This window comes from Malaclemys terrapin, chromosome 6, assembly GCF_027887155.1.
Source record: "Malaclemys terrapin pileata isolate rMalTer1 chromosome 6, rMalTer1.hap1, whole genome shotgun sequence".
NCBI lineage: Eukaryota > Metazoa > Chordata > Testudines > Emydidae > Malaclemys > Malaclemys terrapin.
The window spans coordinates 48,154,431-48,178,163 of record NC_071510.1 but is presented as its reverse complement, the minus strand read 5'-3'; the positions used below and the strand labels follow the sequence as shown (position 1 = coordinate 48,178,163).

General features: G+C 38.1%; 1 long non-coding RNA gene across 1 annotated transcript in view; it reads left to right on the top strand.

Moving 5' to 3' along the window:
* The window catches only part of LOC128839786 (uncharacterized), a 60,941-nt gene that overhangs the window by 4,518 nt on the left and 32,690 nt on the right, over window positions 1-23,733 (top strand). Inside the window, exon 2 of the long non-coding RNA XR_008445527.1 lies at window positions 12,505-12,569. This is a non-coding gene — a long non-coding RNA (uncharacterized LOC128839786). The remainder of the gene's footprint in view (window positions 1-12,504; window positions 12,570-23,733) is intronic.

The following is a 23,733-nucleotide window of genomic DNA, read 5'->3' as shown; positions in this document are numbered from 1 at the left end:
TACACTAAGAAGAGAATACCAAGACGAAAAAAGCAAAATCAGGAAACAGAAATCAAGCAGCTTTTCACCTGAGAATAACTAAGGATCTGTCCCCGTATATGGGTCTGACCTTGAAATGTTTTTGTGCTCAGATCTCTCATTGAGGCCAATAAGATTTTCTACGCTGATTGATTGCGGGTTTAGGCCTAGACAGCACTCTCAAGAAATAAAATTGTCAATGGTGATAAAGCATTATATACAAAATCAAGATACAATTTGTGCTGTGGGAAAAAAATCTTATTGTAGCATATCAATAAGTGTTTAAATTTATTAGAACTTCATCTTAAATACCTGAAGTACAATATTAATTGAATGCATAAAATAGAACATTTGAGAAATGTATATGTTCTAATCTGACATGCAATATAGCCAATTGATTCATTCTGATACCCCATTCATTTATATCATAGCCTATTATACAACTCCAAAAAACTAGATAAATTCATGGAGGATAGGTACATCAATGGCTATTAGTCAGGATGAGCAGAAATGGTGTCCCTAGCCTCTGTTTGCGAGAAACTGGGAAATGAGTGACAGGGGATGGATCACTTGATGATTACCTGTTCTGTTCATTCCCTCTGGGGGCACGTGGCATTGGCCACTGTTGGAAGACAGGATACTGGGCTAGATGGGCCTTTGGTCTGAACCAGTAGGGCCATTCTTATGTTCAGAGTTAGGGAAGGAGTTGTTGAGCCATTGACCATTTTACTCTTTTATATAGGCTTCTAAAAACATAGCATCTGATTCTCCACTGCCTTGCACTTTGTGGAGTCATTTCCACCTTTGCAAAGTGGATGGGTAAGGCCAGAATGTAGCACTTAAATTCCACTTCAGCCTTTTCTGGGTTATACAATGGTGACAAAAATACACTTTTATTGAAAACAAGACAAGCCTCTTTTAAAAAACTGAATTTATCACCTGATATTTTCAAATGGGCTTGTTCTGGATAGGTCCTTTCATTAGGTGAAAATTATATATAACATTTAAAGTTTAAAATTTAAACACTCGAGTTTCATCCATGAGCAGTAATACCTTTGGCTGCTTTCGGAAACTATGATGCTAGCTGCAACTTTCATGGTAAAATTAACTCCTTTACATATGGCAAGCTCAAATGTAGTGCACTTGTTACAGCCCATATAAACCAATAATTCCACCATGGAAAACGTCAGGCCAAAAAATAATTGTTCTGATAGTTCAAACATGTAAACAAAAACAAAACAAAAAACAGGTTATGGTGAAAATGTTGATGTAACAATGACTATATAGTTTTTGCTATTGGGAAAAGACTATAAACGGGGCATAATCCTGTAGTTTTTGCACACCTAAAACGCCTAATGACTTCATGCCCACTGTTCATGCCCAGCATTTTTCAGTTCCACTGTTCTTCTGGATCACTTTAGCGACAGGTAAAGGTAGTTTATGACATACAAAATATTGTTTATTGGACATTTCACATTTGTTTAATTTACTGTGGTCAGAGTTTATTTGCTCCATTGGAGACAAAGACGATACAGATCCCCAGAATGTCTAATTTAATTCTTCATGGGGGATGACAGGGCAAAGAGCTTTCTAGGTTTAACAGCACTGCCTTTTATTGATTGTTGTGTTGTATGCACTTGGGATTTGTGTGTGTTTTTTGCATGTTGAATTGTATTGTTTGTACCACTGTCTTTAGTAATCTGTTTAACCTGTGTGTGCTGCACAGAGGAGAGGTGAAGGACTGGAGAATCTATTTTTCACCTCCATTAGATATAGGTACTTTTTCCATAACCAGACACAGCCTGTGACTATTCCAGAGGAAGAGCCTTACCCTCATTTTACAGATAGAGGATCTGAGATGCAAAGACTTATTTATCCAAATTCCCATGGTGAGCCAATGGCAGAGCTGATAGTAGAACCCGAGAATCCTGCCTCCTCGTTTGCCCTACTCTAGTGACATATTCCTGTAACATACCACTTTTGAAATGTGTTACAGGACAGGAACAAAACAGGACACTAGAAGAAGCCCAGCAGGTGTGGGGGAGAGAAAAGGAGGAGGAGGACACAGACAGTCTTACTCCTAGGTTTTGTAGTTGCTTAATGAAACATTGAGATTATGAGCACAAAAGGAACTACCCCTACTCCTATCCACTCAGGGCCTCCCCAAGTCAGACTGAGAATTTTCAGTTTGGAAAAGAGATGACTAAGGGGGATATATAATAGAGATCTATAAAATAATGACAGATTATGGAGAAAGTAAGTGTTATTTACTCCTTCACAGATCACAAGACCCAGGGGATCACCCAATAGGCAGTAGGTTTAAAACAAACAAAAGGAAGTACTTCTAAGCATCACACAGAGCCATTGTGTGGAACTCATTGCCAGGGGATGTTGTGAAGGCCAAAACTATAACAGGGTTCAAAAAAGAATTAGATAAGTTCATGGAGGAGAGGTTCATCAATAGCTATTAGCCAAGATGGTCAGGGATGCAACCATGCTCTGGATGTCCTTAGACCCTGAAAAAAAAAAAAAAAAGGGATGGATCACTAGGATTGCCTGTTAATTCCCCCCGGATTGGCCGTTGTTGGAAGAGAGGATATTGGGTTAGATGGAACATTGGTCTGACCCAAAATGGCCATTTTTATGTTCCAGTGAGAATAACAGTCATTTACCACATAAGAACCAGGACCAGCTAGACCTAGATTACACTTGACCGGTGTTTGTCCAGCCTATTTTTAAAAACCTCCAATGATGTTTTGAAGCCCCTTTGAAGCCTATTCCAGAAATTAACTACTCAGAGTTGAAAAGTTTTTTTTCTAATATCTAACCTAAGTCTCCCTAGCTTCAGATTAAATCCGTTACTTCTTGATCTACTTTCAGTGGACATGGAGAACAATTAATCAGAGTCTCCTTTATAACAGCTCTTAATGTATTTGAAGACTGCTATCAGGTCAACCCTCAATCTTCTTTTCTCAAGACTAAGCATACCCAATTGGTTATCTAATCCTGTTTTTTTTTTTTTTTTGTTCTCCTCTGAACTTTTTCCATTTATCCAAATATTTCTTAAAGTGTGGTGCCCAGAACTGGACATAATACTCCAGCTGAGGCCTCTCCAGTCCAGAGTAAAGTGGAACAATTACCTTCTGTACCTTACATATGACACCACTGTTAATACACTCCAGAATATTAGCCTTTTTTTCCAACTGTATCACATTAACTCATTCAATCTGTGATCCACTCCAGATCCTTTACAGCAGAACTACCACTTAGCCAGTTATTCCCCATTTTATAGCTGGGCATTTGATTTTTCCTTCCTAAGTGAAGTGCTTTGTACTCGTCTTCACTTAATTTCCTTTTGTTGATTTCAGACCAATTCTCTAATTTGTCAGTCATTTTGAATTTTAATTCTGTCCTCCAAAGTGTTTGCAACCCTTTCCAGTTTGGTGTCATTTACAAATTTTATGAGTAAACTCTCCACTCAGTCATCCAAGTCGTTAATGAAAATATTGAATACCAGACCCAGGACTGACCCCTATGAGACTCAACTAGATACTAATTTTGACAGGGGACTATTGATAGTTACTCTGATAGTGGTTTTTCCAGGCAGTTTACCCACCTTATAGTAATTTCACCTAGACCACACTTCCCTAGTTTGTTTATGAGAATGTCATATGGTACTATGTCAAAACTTTACTAAAATGAAGATATATCACCTCTACTGTTTCTCCCCTCCCCCCATACATTAGGCCGGCCGGTAACCCTGTCAAAGAAGAAAACTAAGTTGGTTTGCCATGATTGACAAATACATGCTAGCTCTCCCTTATAACCCTGTTATCCTCCCAGTCCTTGCAAACTGATTGTTTAATAATTTGCTCCCGTATTTTCCCAAGTATTAAAGTTATTCTGACTGGTCTATAATTTTCTGGGACCTCTTTGTTCCCCTTTTAAAAAGTATGTTCTATGTTTGCCCTCCTCTAGTCTTCTGGGTCCTCACGTGTCCTGCACAAGTTCTTGAAGCAATCTCAGAACTGTCAGCAATTATCTTCAACAAGTTCTTTAAGTATCCTAGGATGAATTTTATCAGACCCTGCTGATGTAAATACATCTAACTTTTCAAAATATTCTTTAACCAGTTCTTGAGCTATTTTGGCTTGAGTTCCTTCCCCCCTATTGTTAATAGTGTGTTGAGTGTCCAATCATCATTAACGTTTTAAATGATGGCTGAAACAAAATAGGCATTGAATACCTCAGCCTTCTTCATGTCATCTGTTATTAGCTCTCCTTCTCTGCTAAATAGAGGACTTACACTTTTTTCATCTTTCTCTAGCTTCTAATGTATTTAAAGAACCTCTTCTTATTGACTTATGTCCCTTGCTAGGTGTAACTCATTTTGTGCCTTAGCCTTTCTGATTTTGTCCCTATACGCTTGTGCATATTCTTTTGTACGCCTCCGTAGCAATTCGTCTTTGGTTTTCATTTTTTGTAGGATTCCTTTTTAATTTTCAGGTAATTAAAGAGCTCCTGGTGGTGCCATATTGGCATCTTCATATTCTTCCTATCTTTCCTTCATATCAGAATAGTTTGTAGTTGTGCTTTTAATGTTGTCCCTGAGAAAATGCCAGCTTTTCTGAACTCCTTTATTCCTTAGATTTTGTTCCATGGGGACCTTGCTTACTAGTTCTCTGAGTTGGTTAATGTCTCCTTTTTTGAAGTCCATTGTTATTTTCCTGTTACTCCTTCCTTTCGTTAGAACAACAAAATGTATCATTTCAGAATCACTTTCACCCAAATTGCTTTCCACATTTAGAGCCTCACATGTAATGTTCTTAATGTGCTTTACTATATTATTTTCTTTTATTATCTTACCACATCATATCTCCAGGAGATCTGGAACAGACTATACAAACATGTAATTTTCACTTTTACTGAACTGTACTTGTCTCTTGACAATGGTTTTAATAATTCACAATTAATTACAAGATATGCATCTATTAATTCTTTCAACCCTACAGGAGGTAACTAGTATTATTGCTCAAGAAACAACTTAATTAATTAACTGTTAAATGCTGTAGTAAATCATATAGTCCTTATACAGAATACATAATGGGAACATTTAAGAAACTTTCAGTTATATAAAACATGATATTAATATTGGACACAAACTGTTAAAAGAACATAAGTAAGCTTGCAAAGTCAAACACTCAAAAGTTAGGAAACACTAGACCTCTGCCACTTGAGCTAACAGACTCTCTGATAGCAGTAGTAGGTTATCATCCTCTATGTGGATCAGCACTAGAGGGGGGTGATACACTTGGCCAGTGGGTTTCACAGATCTTTGCTGGCAGCCGAGAAATGGGGAGACTCAGGAATCACGGATTTCATTCTGGGCTCAGGAGAGAAGTGTGCACAGATTCATCTGCTCATTCCTCCCAAGCATGGTTCTCCCCATCTCCTGCAACTTGCCCTGTCCCGTGTCTTCCTCTGCCTGACTCCTTAACCCATTCCCACTCTCCTCACCTAGCCAGTCAGTCTCCACTCCTCAAGCTTTTATCTGAGTCCCAGTTTCCTTGCCCAGCCATTTTTAATTACCCCTGCCTCTACCCAGCTCCTTTCCCCCAATCTTCTTGCTGAGCCAGTTCTAGTCCCTCCTCTCTTCCTGGCATCTGATCCAACCTGCCTCCCATTCCCTCCACACATCCTGGCATCCTATTGCCCCTTCATTCCACCAACACTCTCCAAGCCCATTGAATCTCCCTCCCCAGGCTCTACATCCAATCTTAGTGTCTCATCTCCCCTCCCAAGCTCCTCATTCCAGTCATCTCCAACCAATCTGAATTTCCCCCTCACATTCCAATGACTGATCAGATCTATTTTCCCTCTCGCCTCACCCCATCCCACTCTAAGTTCCACTATCCTTCCCAACCCGTCCCCATCTCCACCGTTTCACCCTAACTCCCAATTCCACTCTCTTCCCCATGAGGCTCCAGCCCCGCTTTCTCCCACATCCCCCAACTTCAGGTGGCCTGGGCCCAGCGGCGGGGGGAAAAGGGGGGGGAAGGGGAGAGTCATTGACAGCATCTCCCTGCTTCCAGTTCCACTGTCCGGACCTGAACCCAGCATAGTATACAGTAACCCAGAGCTGGTATTGCAGGGAACATCCTACTTAGCCCCAGGCAGGAGCATTCTCAGTGTGGTTGGAATCTTTAAGGAGTTTATCTGCTAAAATCTAAGAAGTCTGAGCAAGTGCAAACTGTAATTTTTCAAAAGTTTATAATTTGGGCAGATTCTCACAGGACAGCACAAAGTATATCCCTGACACAAAGGCACCATCCTACCAAAATTCAAATCCCAGCTCCAAAGCTTGGACACACGCAGGATTTTTTTTGTTTGTTTGTTTTTAATACAGTTGCCAGAAATTTTTAACCTGGGTAAAAACATTTTTCACTTGCCTTGCTCTTGGAAATGGCTGAGCCATTTTGGCTATTTTCCCCCCCAAAATCAGGGGGAGGTAGACATGTAAAATTTCAGCTGAAATAGATTGGCAAATTATAAACAACTGAAAATAAGGTCTTATAATGGGAGGTGTTGGGTAACCTTCATAAAAAGTAAAATTACCAGCCCTGCCTATAATTCTATTACCCTTATAGTTCAGATCTCTGATGAATGACTATATTGACTTGTGAAAATTCGCCTCTCACATTTCAATAGCACTTCAATAACATTCTGTATTTCCTACCTTGCAGCAACTCCAAGTTGCCCCATCCCTTGGAGGCTTCACTCCTTTACTCCCTACTCCCTTCTTCATTTCATTCAATAAAATCATCAGTAATTAAACAGATTATGCTGACATTCAAAGTGTCATCACTAAGCTTCAATATTTCCTTTAGAATGTTAATTCTGAAGAGGAAAAGAGTTCATGACTCAGTCATTATTTCAGGTTATCTGAAGCCTCAGGACAACAAAACTGCACTGGGAGTAACCAAGAGACCTAGAAACATTTGATTTTAAATGAAATCTTATATCTTACGGGTGCACAAAAATACATGAAATCAGGATAGACATTTGACACCTCTGCATTTGGTAAACCCTGTCTGCAGTGTCACTTTATTTCTCAGTTCTCTGCTATTGTGTACTGTTTATAAAAGCCCTTTAAACTTCTTAATTGTAGGCACAATTATATCTTCTCATGTATCATCTTTGATCTATTTAAATGATAGCCTCAAGGTTCTCTGTTGTATTTTGAGTTATGCCCCACAGTACTGTTTTCCTCATATATTGCATACCCTTGTTCCCAAAGAATTTCTCTGTTTTTACTATAGGCTTGTCTTGAAAATAGTCCTGTTCTTTTTCCAAGAGAGAAAAGAAACTTCCTTCCTTTATGTATTCTGTTCTGCATATTTGTTTTCAAATATTGAACACAATATTTGAACACAAAGCAGTTAAGGTATTTGGACAATTTAGAAATGAAATGTCAATGCATTATTATTGGAAACAGTAAACATGCACTGGATAAGCTGATACTTATTGCCACTTTTGAACAGAAACAGGGGTAGTTGTGTCCTCAGGGAAATTCTTAGGTATTCACATGTGGATCAACTGAATAAAGAACAAGTGAATCAAAGAAAAACACCTTGGAAATAAGATTATGTATGAAGATTTTTTTCATATAGATACATCTTTTGATTACTAAGACACAATACAATGCAATTTTAGATACAAATGCCTACACATCGTCATTTTGTACTAATATCTAAATCTAAGTTTACATTGAATAATCACTGTGTTTTTCCATTGGGGGCGGCGGGGAAGAAACACAAACATTTAAAAGTGAAACTGAGCACAACCTTCCTCTATTACCTGAAGCTTTTTGCTGTAAAATACAGTATCAGTAACTGATTAAAAACAAGTGTAGAATAAAGTTGATGGCTACTTCTTTGGGTGACCTCTGCATATACACATTTGAGTAATCAAGGCAGCTGTGGCTGGAACTCTTGGAATCTTCCCATGAGCAGTGTCTGTTGGCCATCTCCTCTCTCCTCCCCTTGTGCAGATTTCTGAAGGTATGAAAGGTAGAAGGGTCTCAACTATTATTCTTCAGTGTGTAACCTTAACCTAGAGATACTCAGTGTTTAGGGCTAGCTGCAACTCTGTCCCCTTTTTGGTTTCTCAGTGCACATCCTCAAATGTCAGGTCTCATTCCACTACTTTAGTTCAGGGTCAGGTACCGCCCTGACTGTGTCAGCTGTTCATTACTGAACAGGCCCAAATAGGTTCTGGTGCTCACTTGGGGGACCTGTGGCCAACAACCTTTCTAAAACAAGTATGTTTATATTGGCCAATGGGACAAAGCATTAGAGAAAATTCAGAACAACAAATAGACTACAAGCATAATTTGTCCAATCTAGTCTTATGCTTCACTACAAACTGAGTTAGATGGGCTTCCCCCTTGAATTATAAGAAAGAACAGGCCAACTTACATTCTCTAAGGGAGCCAAGGAGCTCTTGGACCCAGCCTGGGACCCGTTTAGGCCCAGAACCCGCAGTGTATTTTTTCCTTTCCAGAAAGCTAGTTTGTTTTTATCCCCCCAAAGTAACCACCTTCTCTGTGTGCACTCCTGGGCCCAATCACCATATTCTCATCTGTCTTTGTGTCTTTGCCTCAAAGCCAAACTCAGTTTTACACAAACTGGATCATTATTTGAACTTCATTCTCAGCCCACATCTATTAAATAATCCGGAAGCTGAAAGATAAGCTGATGTGTATTTTCAGAAGTCTTTCTTAAATAGGTGGGATGTGACTCTTTGCTGTGTGTCACAGCAATGCAATATGTTGCTAAAGGAGATAAGCTGCAGTATCCTCACACAGTTTCTTGTTACTTTTATAGTCAGAGGGTTTCATGCTCTGAACAAAGTTAAGAACTGTTGGATGTTTATCCCAATAAAACTTGAACTCTAAAGACCTATTCTCACCGGTGTTCTTTTACCACTTTAAGTGTAAAGAGGCCATACAGTTGGCATAATCAATGTAAATGTAGTGTAAATGAGAATCTGGCCTCAAGATTTGAAGAGTTGTCTATTACTGTTCAACACAGAATTAGTTATTCCTCATTTATGAAATGTTAAAGTTTCTGGGGCAGATCCTCAGCTGGTGTCAACTTGTCATAGCTCTACTGAAGTCAATAGAGATTCACTGGAAAGTGGAATTCAACCTTAATGAGATTCAGATTCAATGGACTTGGTCAGTGCCAGTCTCATTTTTAAAAAAGGACATGCAAGAGCTGCCAATAGGGTGCTGCTTTCCTCAATCTTCTCATCCTTAACAGGTCACAAAAGACTATCTAAGGTACTTATATGGCTCTCGCCACTGTACCTTCTGAGCACCTCACAGTCTTTAACGTATTTATTCCTCACAGCACACCTGATAGGTAGAGAAGTATTGTTATCCCCATGTTACAGATGGGACACAAAGTGGCTATGTGACTAGCCCAAGGTCACACAAGAAGCCAGTACCAGAGGAGGAACTTGAACTGAGGCCTTCCATGTCCTACTGCTGTAATCACTAGACCATCCTTCCTCTTTGTAAACATACTTTATGGCTATTACTCCTGAGAAGAGATTGGTAAATAACCAGAAAATGCATTTTTTATACACTAAAAAACACAAAATTTTGACATGCCATGTTCTGATCTCTATCCAATGTATGCCATTGAAACTTGTCCACACACATTCATTGAATAATGAGCAGATTTGTTAGAAAAAAGTCTGTTTGTGAACCAATCAAAAACAGAGGGCAAACTTAATTATATGACTGTTCTCTACAGATAATTTACCTAATTCTATTCTTTGCCATAGAGAATTGGTCACCAAGACAGCACCACAGACAAAATGGTGTTCTTTTTGCACATGCCTAGGACCATCTCTTTTTCTGATCATTGCAAGGACCCAATACATATGCAGCTGCCCTGAACTGTGATAATTACCATTGCATAATGAATCCCTGGCCTTACCTCCTTCTCCTGCAGCCACAGTCCCTTAACTCAGGCAAATAGAGGCAGAACATATGAAATACTACCCCAGATCTGTGCCACCAGAAGGTTCCTAAACAGGGGTGATTGTTCCGTGACCCAATGTGACTGCTTTAAGACTACCATGTGCCAGCCATGCAGCACAGAGCAGCTGAGTATCAGGATCAAACAATAAGAACACAAGCATTACTTAAAGGGAGAATAATTACGACTGAGACAACTAGATAGTGTATCAATTCTGAGAAATCCTTTAAGCACAAAAAGCACACTTAGTTTATAGGAGTGGACAACAAAGTTAGGGCAAAGCTGGTTATTTTACCAAGCACACATCACTCATATCATTTTCTAAATTATGCACATATAATATTAAGTATTTTGTCAAATGGCATCAAATATGTACAACTTCCTAACTGCTAGTACTACCTAGAGAATTACCTACAACTTAACAATCAGAAATATGGAATAGCAGACAATTTTAAAGTTTATATGGCTTCTAGAGCCAAATAAATGTGTTTGAGCCCAAACGAGCTATCAGGTTACAGTTGGTTCATGTTTTCTTGATGACCTGATCTTTGATACATTCTGTGAAGATAAAGCAATCAACTGAGACTACAAAAATTCTTCATGTAAGATATATCTTACTGCTAATACAATATAGTCTTCAGGGAGCCCCCTCACTGTATAAATATATTGGAACAGATAAACCTACTTATTATAACGTGATGACAAAAGGAGAAAAATGGGGAAACAACAGCCTTCCAGGCACGAAAGATGCCAAGATCTTACAGCTATATTGCATACATACATACACACACTCCCTGCAGATACATTTTTACTGAGAATGTATTTTGATGCTTTAGCAGTTATTTAGGCTTTTTCTATCAGATGTCTAATAGTTAGGATGACATTCTCTTTGACTGTTATAAATAGCTCTATAGTATTTTCTGTTGAGAGGCTATGCCAGTTGGAGCATTAGTAACACTGCAGATCACCTCATCTTGCTCATGTCATGGATCAAAACTATAGAAAAAGAAAAAAGGTTCTCACATAGAAAACTAACATCTTTGATCAACCAGTGATGAACTGGTTTTCCTGAAGGCATAGGATGAGAGAGAGAGAGAGAGAAAATGGGAGAGTGAGATTAGTCAGCCAGGCTCAAAATGCACTATTTTCCTGCTGTTCAAATCCCTGAATTAAATTTTGTTTATTTCTTAAAATTAATACTGTATATAAATGTTTGTTTCTGTATCTGAAGAGAAAGGATACGCTATTGGCCAGATCAGTTATATAATCATGTGAAATTAGTATCAAACTTGTACAAGCCTCAATCTAGACATTATCCTAAATCCACATAATACCCACAAATATTAATATGAGATCTATACAAAGATAGGAAAGGACTGGTTTAAGATGGACTGATGTAATTCTGTCTCCTCACACTCCAACCCATAAGACACAAAAAAAAAAAAAAAAAAGTGTCAATGGCATTATCAGAAGCCAGATTTACTGGCATGCTTCAGATGCTTCTGCTGTTCTGGTGAGACAAGCTTGGCTCAACTAGATTGTGAGTTTGCAGTTTTTTTGTGTCACTGAAGCAGTGCAATGTAGCTAGAGTACGCTGGTGAAATCTGGCCCATAGATTGGTATGTTACCACATTCAAGGAACAAATATGTACTTTCAGAGTACAATAATTTTAGTTTAAGAAAACACAAGAAACAACAAAAACAAATGTTCTGAGAAAGCACAGCAGGTCTCTCTACTTTGTAGCAGGTTGCAGCAATGCAGACCAAAATGGCTTCTGAGTCTTCAAACGGCATCAGAAGACAGTTGGAATGGAGGTCATTTTGCAAATAGCAATATTACTGCGTTAATAATTTAATTTCACCTTTAAAATCAAGTGCATTATTTCCCCAAAAGTCAAAGAAAAAATAGGCAATGCCTAAAGAAATATGAGCTGCCAGCCTAACAGTCTTTTTTTCTTGTTGATGTAAGAAGTGTAGAAACCTAGGCTTTTTCTGTGATTATTGATTTACTAGTGTATTAGGTTTTAAAGAACTGCTGGAACATTTCAATAAAACAAGCAAGCGTAGGTTAAAATGTCTCTATCCATGCCGAAAGAAGGTGCAAAACATCAGATGTTACCAATGCCAATCTTCTGTTCCATGGCAGGCAGTAAATTGAAGGCAGTACCAGAAGGTGTGCAGTAAAAAAATTCCATAAAACTTTGTCAATAAATTTTACTTGAGTAACAATTTTTTCATCTGACTGTTAAAGCAGCAGTTGTAAAAAAAAAACAAAAACAAAAAACAAAAAAAACACACAACTTTCCCTAGTATACCTGTCAGTTGCTTCCAGGAATATGGAACATTTTTCCTTTCGGGAAATAGTTTTTAGAGTTTACCAACTACACACATAGGCTGAGCAGTGCAAGGAATGACTATAATTTTGTTTTCCCTTTAGGTGACCTGATCATTGCCTCCTCCAGCATGAATGGAAATGAGTAATAGAATGAAGTTGGGTATAAGGTAAAACACAGATGTGGTATGTTCTTATCATGATATGCACTCTAGATGCTCTTCAGAGAGAGTGGTGTGAGGCTAGGATGCAAAGAGATGAGGCTTGCTCCCAATCAGTGCCACAGGAATTCTTGGCAAGTTTAATAGTGATCGCTCAACATAAATGTAATTTGGTTTCCTCATCACGCACCAATTTCATACAGCATTGGGGAGGTGGAGGCGTGGAGGGAAGCTGCTAGAAGGAAGGCATTGACAGCACAGCTCCTAAGTCCCCAAGCCCTGCCACACTCCTGAAATTAAGACCACCTGCAAGAATGTCTGTGGCCTCCAGACTCTGAGCCTGAAGGGGACAGGATTGGGTTCTGTCTACATCACATGAAGGAGACAGGATTGGGTTCTACTGTTCTGCGCTAATACCTCCTAATCCCCAACCCTTCCCACTGACTGATTCTAATACTTCCAGCAAAAGCAACCTAATCATAGCCATCTCATCAGCCTCATAGAACAGTTATAATGAAAACTCATATCACACTATACTTGGATTGTGCTTAGAATATTGGGGGGCTCTAGAGAAATTTGAGGTGAGGCATTTTAACACTCCTCCTCCATAGATGTACATATTCTTTTGAATATTCTCTTCTCACCACTGCTTTCTCTGCATGGCCTTTTCAGTTAAATTTGGGTGACTTTCCTGAAGATCAGCTACTGTTGCTTTGTAATACCCTGTTGGAACAAGCACTACAGGGTCTGGAATATTAGATGTGGGGTGCCTGCCTCTGGAAAATGAATACTCTGATGATATATTAGCAGCCATAGAATATATAGAAATAGTATGAAAAATATTCTTACTTTGATTTTCCCTTGTTCCTGAGTAGACCAGTATTCCAGGTACCCCAAAGGGGAAAATCATCAGAACACTGATCTGTTATTTGCATTGTGATCTAGTGGCAATATCTATATAGTTTCTGGCATTTCTATGCCTAGACATATCAGTCGTCTTAAAACAGTAAGAAAAGAAGTTTTAAGATATGACAAACATTCTGATATGACACTGACCTTAACCCCAACACCTCAGACTACATTAGAGCAAAACCAAGAAGGTCAACACTCCAGTCATGAGGATATTTCTTTATGCAAACTTTCAGAAATATATTAACAGTAATCAGCCATGGTTATTATGTGCCAATATACAATATTCCATTATTTTCACGGTTAGGTCTCAAAAGCTTATTATTCATGGCTCATTTTTCTAGTTCTAATAACAGCCTATAAATGCCACAGTATTTTCATTAAAAATCTCATTGTTGGACTCCATTTTGTTGGCATTTCATATACACTATACATCATAATGAACTGTAAGTTTGTGGGTATAAACAGTACTGATAGCAGTTCAATTACAATGAGATGTTTAATAATTGTCTGCTAATTTCACTTTGAGCAAGTGTTCTTTTGTTTCAAATCTGATCTGCTTCTAGATCATTAAAGCACCAATAGGCTGCTATTGAACTTTTTTTATGTGTCTAATTAAAGATACAGCTTGAATTATTCATGCACTATGGTATCCCATGAATAATTTATGCAGAAGTTTCATTGACAAAACTTAATTTTTAACTTCAATAAAACCTTAAACCTTCTTACTTTTCAAGGTCTTTCACAATAATCTCCTCATGACTTTTTATAACTGCCCGTTACCAATTAATGTCACAAAAATGAAAGAAAAAAAATATTAAGACAGGTTCATGAAATTGGTTTGGTTTACTTGAACAGCTTAGTTATATTGTCTGTATATTTTTGAAAGAAGGTCTGATAAAAAGGACGGGCGATAATCTGATTAGAACAACTTGATCTCACAATCCAACCAACCACTGGAGAATGGACAGACAAAAGGGCTAGTCATAGCTAGAAGAGGAGCAGAGTCAGATATATAGTATATTAAAACAACAAATGGTTGACTAGTGATCACAATAAAGGCTGAAATTTCATCCTCAACCTCCCTCTTTAAGGCCTTTGTATTGCTTCTGGCTTCAAAGTTAAGAGGAAAATTATGTGGCAGTGACAAACTGTGCAAAAGGGGAGGCTTTGGCAAGCATAATGCCCCCAGCCATGAGGAGGTGGTAACTGTTATTACTCTACTGAAAATGCATAAGAAGAGTGCTTAATACCACTCTGCTGAAATGCAGGGACAGGGACCATTACTCATTACTATCAAGAACATGGTCTTACTGAGTCACTAGCACTGCTTTCTGTGCTACCTTAAGGTCTACTTCCACAGCAAATATATCTACACACAGATACTCTGCACTTAGTTCCTACAGATAAATTATGGTTACCCCTCTGTATGTCTGTGGTAGAAGGAGCCCTGGTATACCCCTCCCTTCCCCACAAAATTCAGCACACACAAATGATGGAATAATTGGTCCTAATGGTCAAGATGCTTTTTTGGACTAATTCTTAGAGGAAAAGCACACTCATTTTGCTCTGATGATCAATCTGGAGTTATAAAGCTAAAATGCACTTTTCACCATGAATAATTTCTGAAGTCTGTTTGAAAAATTGAAGTTCAAATTTCTGTGTCTAGAATTTGTTTTATCACAAAGCCTGTGCAAAATGACCATGACAAAATTAGGATTCTACATTTCGTTTTGATTTCACGATGATCTAACTGCTTTACAAAAATTAGGTCAGATGAAGAAATCAACCTGCTAAGTTTTCTCAGTAAACCATTTCAAAACTAAGTTTCCTACTAACAAACTTTGGGGACAGATATTGATAAGGGAATGTGATTTTGCACATACATTTCCATGAAGCAACAAAGAGTCCTGTGGCACCTTAAAGACTAACAGATGTATTGGAGCATAAGCTTTCGTGAGTGAATACCCACTTCGTCAGATGCATGTAATGGAAATTTCCAGAGGCAGGTATAAATATGCTGGCAAGAATCAGTCTGGAGATAACAAGGTTAGTTTAATCAGGGAGGTTGAAGCCCTCTTCTAGCAGTTGAGGTGTGAACACCAAGGGAGGAGAACCTGCTTTTGTAGTTGGCTAGCCATTCACAGTCTTTGTTTAATCCTGATCTGAAGGTGTCAAATTTGCAAATGAACTGAAGCTCAGCAGTTTCTCTTTGAAGTCTGGTCCTGAAGTTTTTTTGCTGTAAGATGGCTACCTTGACATCTGCTATTGTGTGGCCAGGGAGGTTGAAGTGTTGTCTGTGGGTGAGGAGTGGCCTGCCTCCCAAGGTCTATGAAAGCGAGGGATCATTGTCTAGGATGGGTTGTAGATCACTGATGATGCACTGGAGATACCCGTATGAGGAAATAAGGAAACAAAATCAACAGAGCCAGTCGTGTACCCAGAAGCCTCCTGCTACAAGACAAGCTCAAGAAAGAAACCAACAGAACTCCACTGGCCATCACCTACAGTCCTCAGCTTAAACCTCTCCAACGCATCAGTGACCTACAACCCATCCTGGACAATGATCCCTTGCTTTCACAGTCCTTGGGAGGCAGGCTAGTCCTCACCCACAGACAACCCGCCAACCTTAAGCATATTCTCACCAGAAATCACACACCGCACCATAACAACTCTTACTCAAGAACCAATCCATGCAACAAACCTCGATGCCAATTCTGCTTGCATATCTACACCAGCGACACCATCACAGGACCTAACCAGATCAGCCACACCATCACCAGTTCATTCACCTGCACGTCCACCAATGTTGTATATGCCATCATGTGCCAGCAATGCCCCTCTGCTATGTACATCGGCCAAACTGGACAGTCCCTACGTAAAAGGATAAATGGACAAGTCAGATATTAGGAATGGCAATATACAAAAACCTGTAGGAGAGCACTTGAATCTCCCTTGGTGTTCACACCTCAACTGCTAGAAAAGGGCCTCACCCTCCCTGATTAAACTAACCTTGTTATCTCCAGACTGATTCTTGCCTGCATATTTATTCCTGCCTCTGGAAATTTCCATTACATGCATCTGACGAAGTGGATATTCACCCACGAAAGCTTATGCTCCAATACATCTGTTAGTCTTTAAGGTGCCACAGGACTCTTTGTTGCTTTTTACAGATCCAGACTAACACGGCTACCCCTCTGATATTTGCATGACGCTAACTGATAAGACATGTGCGAAGATAGATATAAATGCCTTTCTGACCTTGTGCGTGTAAGTGGCCATGAACACACAATTAATACGCCATTCAAGAATAGATACCCAGTATTTATGCACATATTCTAGGCTCATGCAAATGTACATAATTAAGAACACCTAGTGTAATGCAGAAAAGTCTGGGCTCTGATTATTTACCGATATTGATCTCTAAATTCCAGTTACTCCTGCTTATCTTTCTAAGAATATCAGCCTCTATCTAAGAATGATACAAATGAAACATTAAGATTATTAAGCCTTTCCAGAGAATCAAGGAAAAAGAATTCAGAAAAAACATGAGCGTGATTTAAAGCTCCTCTAAAAGTATGACCGGGACAAACCAGCATGTTGTGCAAGGGTAAATTATGTTGTAACATGTTAAAATTCTTTGGAATAGTTAACAATATAGTGATAAAGGAGGAGAACCAGTAGATGTAATTTACTTAGACTTCCCAACAAATTGTGATAAAAGCCTTTCAGAAGAGGTCATTAAGGGAACTTGGCAACAATCCCAGTGTCAGAGGTGAAGTTCTGATATGAATTAAAAACTGTTTAAGAGATAGGAAGCAAAGTGTGAGAAGAAATAGGCAATTCTCTCAGTGAAAAGAGGTTAATAGCAGGCTGCCCCAGGATCAGTATGTGGACTGGTGGTGTTCAGTGAATAATACGGAAAAATATTATAATGGCATTAAGCTTGTATCAATAACTTGGTACATCATCACCTTGAATATTGTTTTCAGTTTGGTCACATATCTTGGAAAAGGTAGATCAGAAACAGAAGAGTTCAGAGGTCACTGACCTTGATTAGAAGAGGGTGAAAGTGAAATTTATTTTTAAAAATAATATTCAAGTCAGGGATCATTAAGTATAGAAAAGGAAGATTAAATACTACAGAGAAATACTAGATGTCAAATTATGAAAGATCTAGGAAAGGCTAATCAGATTTTCCAGAATATATAAAAATGTGATATTCAATTAAACTAAATGGTTAATCGGTTTAAAACAGATACAAGAATTTTCTTGCTAACATAGTCCATATTTAGCTTGTTTCTCAGAAGATATTACTAAGGTAAAAGTCTTCGTAAAATTAAAAGAGATTCCACACAAATAAAAATAGAATCCTCAGAAAAAAAAATTAACATTACAGGATTATTAGAAGCCATAGTACTCCCATTTCATAAGGAGATCCTCAGCCTTGGCCAGGAAGACATCTTCCCTCACAGTATGGTATCTCATTTACTAAATGCATTGTCAAGGTATTTTGGTTTTATTTTGCCTTCCACTGAAGTACTGGTCATAGGTCACTGTCAGAGGCAGAACATTAGCTAGACAGACCATGGATTTATTCCAAAATAATAATATCTGTGTTACCATCACATCCTTCCTCCTAATCACTTTTCCCCCCAACTTGTAATAAGCACCCATGACTTACTGTAAATGTGCTTGCCTGCAATGTAGAAGACTATCAGGTCAATGACAGTTTTGCCAAAGCTATTTTTTCCTCTCATTTGTAAATATTCTAATGAAAATCATTTTAAAGAACAACCCACATCTTTAAAAAAAAAATCTATACACTCCAGGAAAACACAAAACACCATGTATAGTGCAGCAGATTTTCAACTAGCCAATACTCCAGTGTCATCAAATCAAAGCATCATGGGACAAATTTATAAAGATGCAGATGCGTGCATAGTGGGATTTTCAAAAGCACCTATGCTCCTAATTGCATGCGGGGAGTTAGATGTGTAATCTCAGTACAGCAAGGAGACAGCCCCTTCTCCCCTCCCCCCTCCCCCCCGTCTCTTAAACCTCACAGGAGGGAAGTGCAGTGGGGTTCCAGAAATGGGCTGGGACAAGCTATGGAGGTGTGGGAGGGCTGATGGCAGTCTTCTGCCAGGTGGACATAATTAAGGAAGGCATTATGACTTGCACTGTATGAATTATGTTAGTTCCAAGAGGAGTTAAATAATAAAAGTTTGTGGACTAATTAAACCATGTCCATTGCATCTTCTCTTTCTTTTCAAGAGTCTGGGAAAAGCCCATTGGGCACCTTGCTACATCTTTAGATGCCTAAAGACCTTTCAAAATATGGCTTATACTTATGGTAAAATTGTGGCATAACAAAGAGACTAAGTAGAATTTGAGCCAGCTGTTGGGATCCATGAAACCTGTAGCCAGGAAGATCTGAATTCCTGAGTACGCACAATTGGAGAATGGTCTGAAATTTAATAGGAGACTGAGTCTACTGCTGCCTACATGAACTGACTGTCGAATCTAAGGAAAGTTCAGAGTGTACATCACTGTCATGCTATGGATCCAGATCTAGTCGTCTTCTTTCCCAGTCACATAGGTGGAGGAAGAGAAATGAAGGACCATAATCTAGCTGACAAGAATCAGATTCACTGAACACTGAATTTTGTTTGCTATAGATCTATTAAGTACATAGCCTGCAAAATTATGTCACTGTATTTAAGGTGGTTGAATAAGTACAAATAAAATAAAAATGACCCTGTCAATCACTCAAAGCTTAAACCAAATGTGACCTGAATATATTACGAGATTCAGAAATGTTTAATTATTTTTAAAACCTATTCAGTCCATAAACTTGATTACTCTCAGAAGCAAAAGTGCAAAAATACCAGTTCTTAGTTTTATATACAACCCAGATGGAAATAAGAAGTCCCTAGAATCCTCTATGAAGTTATATTTCTGCCACATTTACCCTCCAATTCTGAGTAAATAAAAACAAAAACAAAAACCCCAAATAAGCTATTTTATCTAAACCAAAGCTCCAGACTTGAGAGGCCCACCCTTCAGTTGCTGTAACTTGATGTAAACCTTTTATACTTTAAAGGACAGAAATATTCATCTCTAATTTGTTTCAGTATATCACAATGATACCTGTGCCCAAAAAAATGGGAAGTATTCGATGGTCCTACAAATTTTGTTGAGATGACTTGGTGATTGCACATTGAGTGATACTACAAAAAATATAAAGAATTGAAGCGTCAATTCAAGAACACTTAATACATTTCATTTTATATTGCCTGCTAAATGCAATGGTGAATCTTTAGAAAAGTATACAGTTTTGTTTCTGTAAGTAATGTCTGAATAGACCAGTTTAAAGAAGAAAAATGCATTCCCTATATTACTGATAACATTATGGGGAGAGGGGTCATCACCATGTTGAGTAACCATACTGAGATTGTGAGACAAACCTTAAAATAGTTCAGAAGTGTAATTTTGAATTGATAATTATATGAAACCTGGGACCAGATGGCCACTATCTGCAGACCTATCCATATATTATGTTTTGATTGGCCCCATTGTTTTGTTGTTTGAATTCTGAAATATTTATATATTTGTTGTAATAGAGTCAAAATTGGGAACATTTTCCTGTTTAAATGTATGCCTCTACTACAAGTGCAGATGCGGCATCACTATATGATTCTACTGCTACCTGTTTACATGTACCAATTGATGGAATGACCATTATATGGTTTGCTATAGCTTGCATTCTTCTTCAGGATGTAAGATTCACCACACTGACTTTTACTTTTCAACTTCTGAACTCACTGCTGTTATTTACTGGCCTATGTTACTTCTCAGTTTTTTTCTTTTGGGGGGGGATGTGGGGGGAAGGAGCTTGATTGACAAGATGCAGAGGATTTATGCAGAGCAATGGGTATCCTGTGTGAACTCTCTGCATGCCTATACCCAGGGATCAGAAGGGAGAAAAGTGTAACTAGAATACAGGAAGAGAAGGGGTAGGACCAGAGCGGCTGCTTTGGCTTAGCAATGTGTATAGGTCATGTCCTATATTCTACAGGTTAGACATTTAAAAGCTGCCAGGTTACCCACCGGGCTTTGGCAGAAACATAAAAGAGCAGAGGTTACTTTTAAACTTGGACTTTGAAATATATTTCTTGCAGAGGATATAAAGAACCTTTTTTTTTTTTATCTGGTGGCTGGGAAGTTCTTGCTGATATACATTCTCTTAACAGATTTATCTTATTGACTATGCAATCAATATGGAACTGTCATATTTACTTGTTCCTGCTCACAGCAGAAACTTGGATTATTTGCTGAATTAGCCAACAATTTTTAGAGGCCATTTGGAACCATCAAGTTGTTCAATAGCTACCTATGTAACTGATATGTTCTTTATACTCATCCTCCTTCCCCTACATTCCTTCTTCCTTTTATTTTTCCCCAGACTCATTTGTTAGTCTGTCATGAAGAGTTTACAGTCTATCGCTATGTTCGCACAGCACATAACATATTGGTCCTCTTTCTCTCCTCTCCCAACAAATATTGATAGTTGCCTCGAGGTTCCACAATAATACAGATAATAAGGATACCGAGTGAGCGATATATACCAAGAGCAAGATTCTGCTACCACTACACTGGCAGAAACGTACTTCTCTCCATGAGTAGCTCCATTCCTTTCAGTAGGGCCATTTGTACGCTAAGGTACTATTGTGAATGGGAATGCTAGAAGCAAGCTCCAAGTTGTTAATTAGCATGTACAGTTTTAGTTTATAGAAACAAATCTCAGGAATATCATCAATTTAGAGTAAATTGGAGCTTCTTTAATAAAAACTCCATTTGGAGTTCACATCACAGAAGGCCAAATAAGGCTGAGCTACAGGCACTGGAAAGGTTAATTAATCAAAATTAATTTTATTGATTTTCAAGCTCACTCTCTTTATTAAGTATGACTGTTAGATTTTAAAACTAATTTTTGTCTTTCACTGCGACATGTTTTCAATGGAAGTTCGGTCAGCTTTTTTTCTTTAGTTTGGCAATTTATATTCTGCAAATGGCTGTTTGATATTCAGAAGCCACTTGCCATAAAGGTTCAAAGAATTTTTCAATTTCCCACCCCCTTTATCTAAGATATCAACTTGCATGATAAAACTATGTAAGCAACTAATTAAAAAAAGTCACAATCCATCAAATACAGATCAGTTCAGAAAAACTGTTTTTTGAACAGAAAAAAAGTTTCTATCTCATACAAGAACAAGGAGGTGTCCAGTGAAATTAACTGGAAACAAATGTAAAACTCAAAACATATTTCATTTATTTTTATATAGATAGATAGATAGATAGACACACACACATACACACACACACACACACACACACCCCTACCTAATTTGTGGAACCCACTGCCACAAGATATTAAAACCAAGAGTACATTCAGATTAGACACAAATTAATATTGAAGTCCATAGTTATTTTAAAATTTATAAAATGATACAAATCGTCATGGGCAGGGCACAAGCCAATCAATAACTGCCTGACTTTAGTAAAACTCTTATGACTGGGTTTTTCATAATTGCCCCTTACAGATGTCTTGCACTTTCTTGTGCAGTATCTGGTATTGGCCCCTGTTGGTTAAAGGGTACTGGATTAGATAGATCACACACGTGGTCCAGCATGGAAATTCTTAGGGCTTTAACAGTCAGTGAAATTCCAGATTTTATATTCAGTTTCAAGAATTTATTGTCTGTGGTTAAAACTTTCAAATCCACTAATTCAGTCATTATCACCTGTATCAATCAATCATTTTTCCCAATACCAAGAGAGACGGAGCTGCAATGAAATGTGTTGGATATTGTTGTCAATGTCAAGAGATATTTGCAAGTACAACGCATTAATATTTTGGTATTCAGAAATCCTGAATTCAGATTTGTCAATATATGGAACAATATCTTGGCACAACATCGCAGGTTAGAATTTGTAAATATTTTAAGTGTTTATCATACTGGAACAATACCATTTGGGGGCTTACTGCTGCACCTGACCTTTGGAGACATGTTTAATAATGCACATAAATTATGACAATATTTCAGCATAGCCACATGGCAAATTGTATCTTATTGCTTAACTATCCACACATTGTGTCATTATTATTAAATAAGCAATAATACCTCTCTCATCCTTATTCTCTTTATAATACTCTTAGCTGTTTTGTATTGTGCAAGATGATTGCACAGAAAATGCATATTGATCTAGGAAACATACCATTTTAAGACTAAACTAAAAGGGTGGTATTAATGAAAAAAAGGAATTGTTCAGATCTTTGTTACTGCATACAAAAAATTGCTTTGGCTAACAACAGTTTTCATGAACCAACTTATACAGAAAAAAGATTGGCTTGCACAAAATGTGTGCACTCAAAAAACCTTGTTACAGAAAGATCTCATTATGTGCAATTTTAATCCATAAAAAGTTGAGCAAAAAGCTCCTATGTTGCATTTTTGCTGGAATAAATTTTGTGCATTAGCCATACAGAAAAAAATTTAGGCTTGAGCCAAAAATGCTATTAAGACCTCATTAACTATGAAACTCCTACACAGCACAGTGAAGAATACATTTCTGAAAAGCAAAGAGGCTAGAAGGTTCTCTTAGCAGCATTTTGGCTCCATTTTTCTTCCTCTACTTAATGTTCCACATAACTGTATTTTTGTCATTTTGAATAAACCACTGGTGTTCCTATTTATATAGTTATTTTATTAAAGTTGCACTGACAGTGAGCCTAATTTTCTGGAAAGCATGTGAAACCCCAATATTTGGATTTTCAAATCTGCCTTGTGGCTTGTGAATGCCTTTTCTGAAAACAAATTTGAGCATCCAAATGTGTTATCTAGGTGCCCTGTTAAGGACCTCATGTTTGGAAATTGGGCCAGAATCTGTAATTGATGGTTAAAGGTTTGATGCAAGTGATGGGAAACTAGCAAGCTAAGGGTTATTGTTCAGGAATAAGTTTTACTTTTGACTCCTGTGTCAGTCTCTGTGGGCACTGTTTCCGAGTGAAAGATCCATATCTGTATTTATTTCAGAGTGGAAACCTGCAATTCACCCCCAATCTAAGGCTGAGTTACCATCTTATAGAACTCATGTGTCCCAACCATATTACTTCAGCAGATCCCATGGGATTTGGGCCCTGCTATAGATTTCTCTCCAGGAGCTTGTGAACTGTATGAAATTGCACTTACTCAAGATA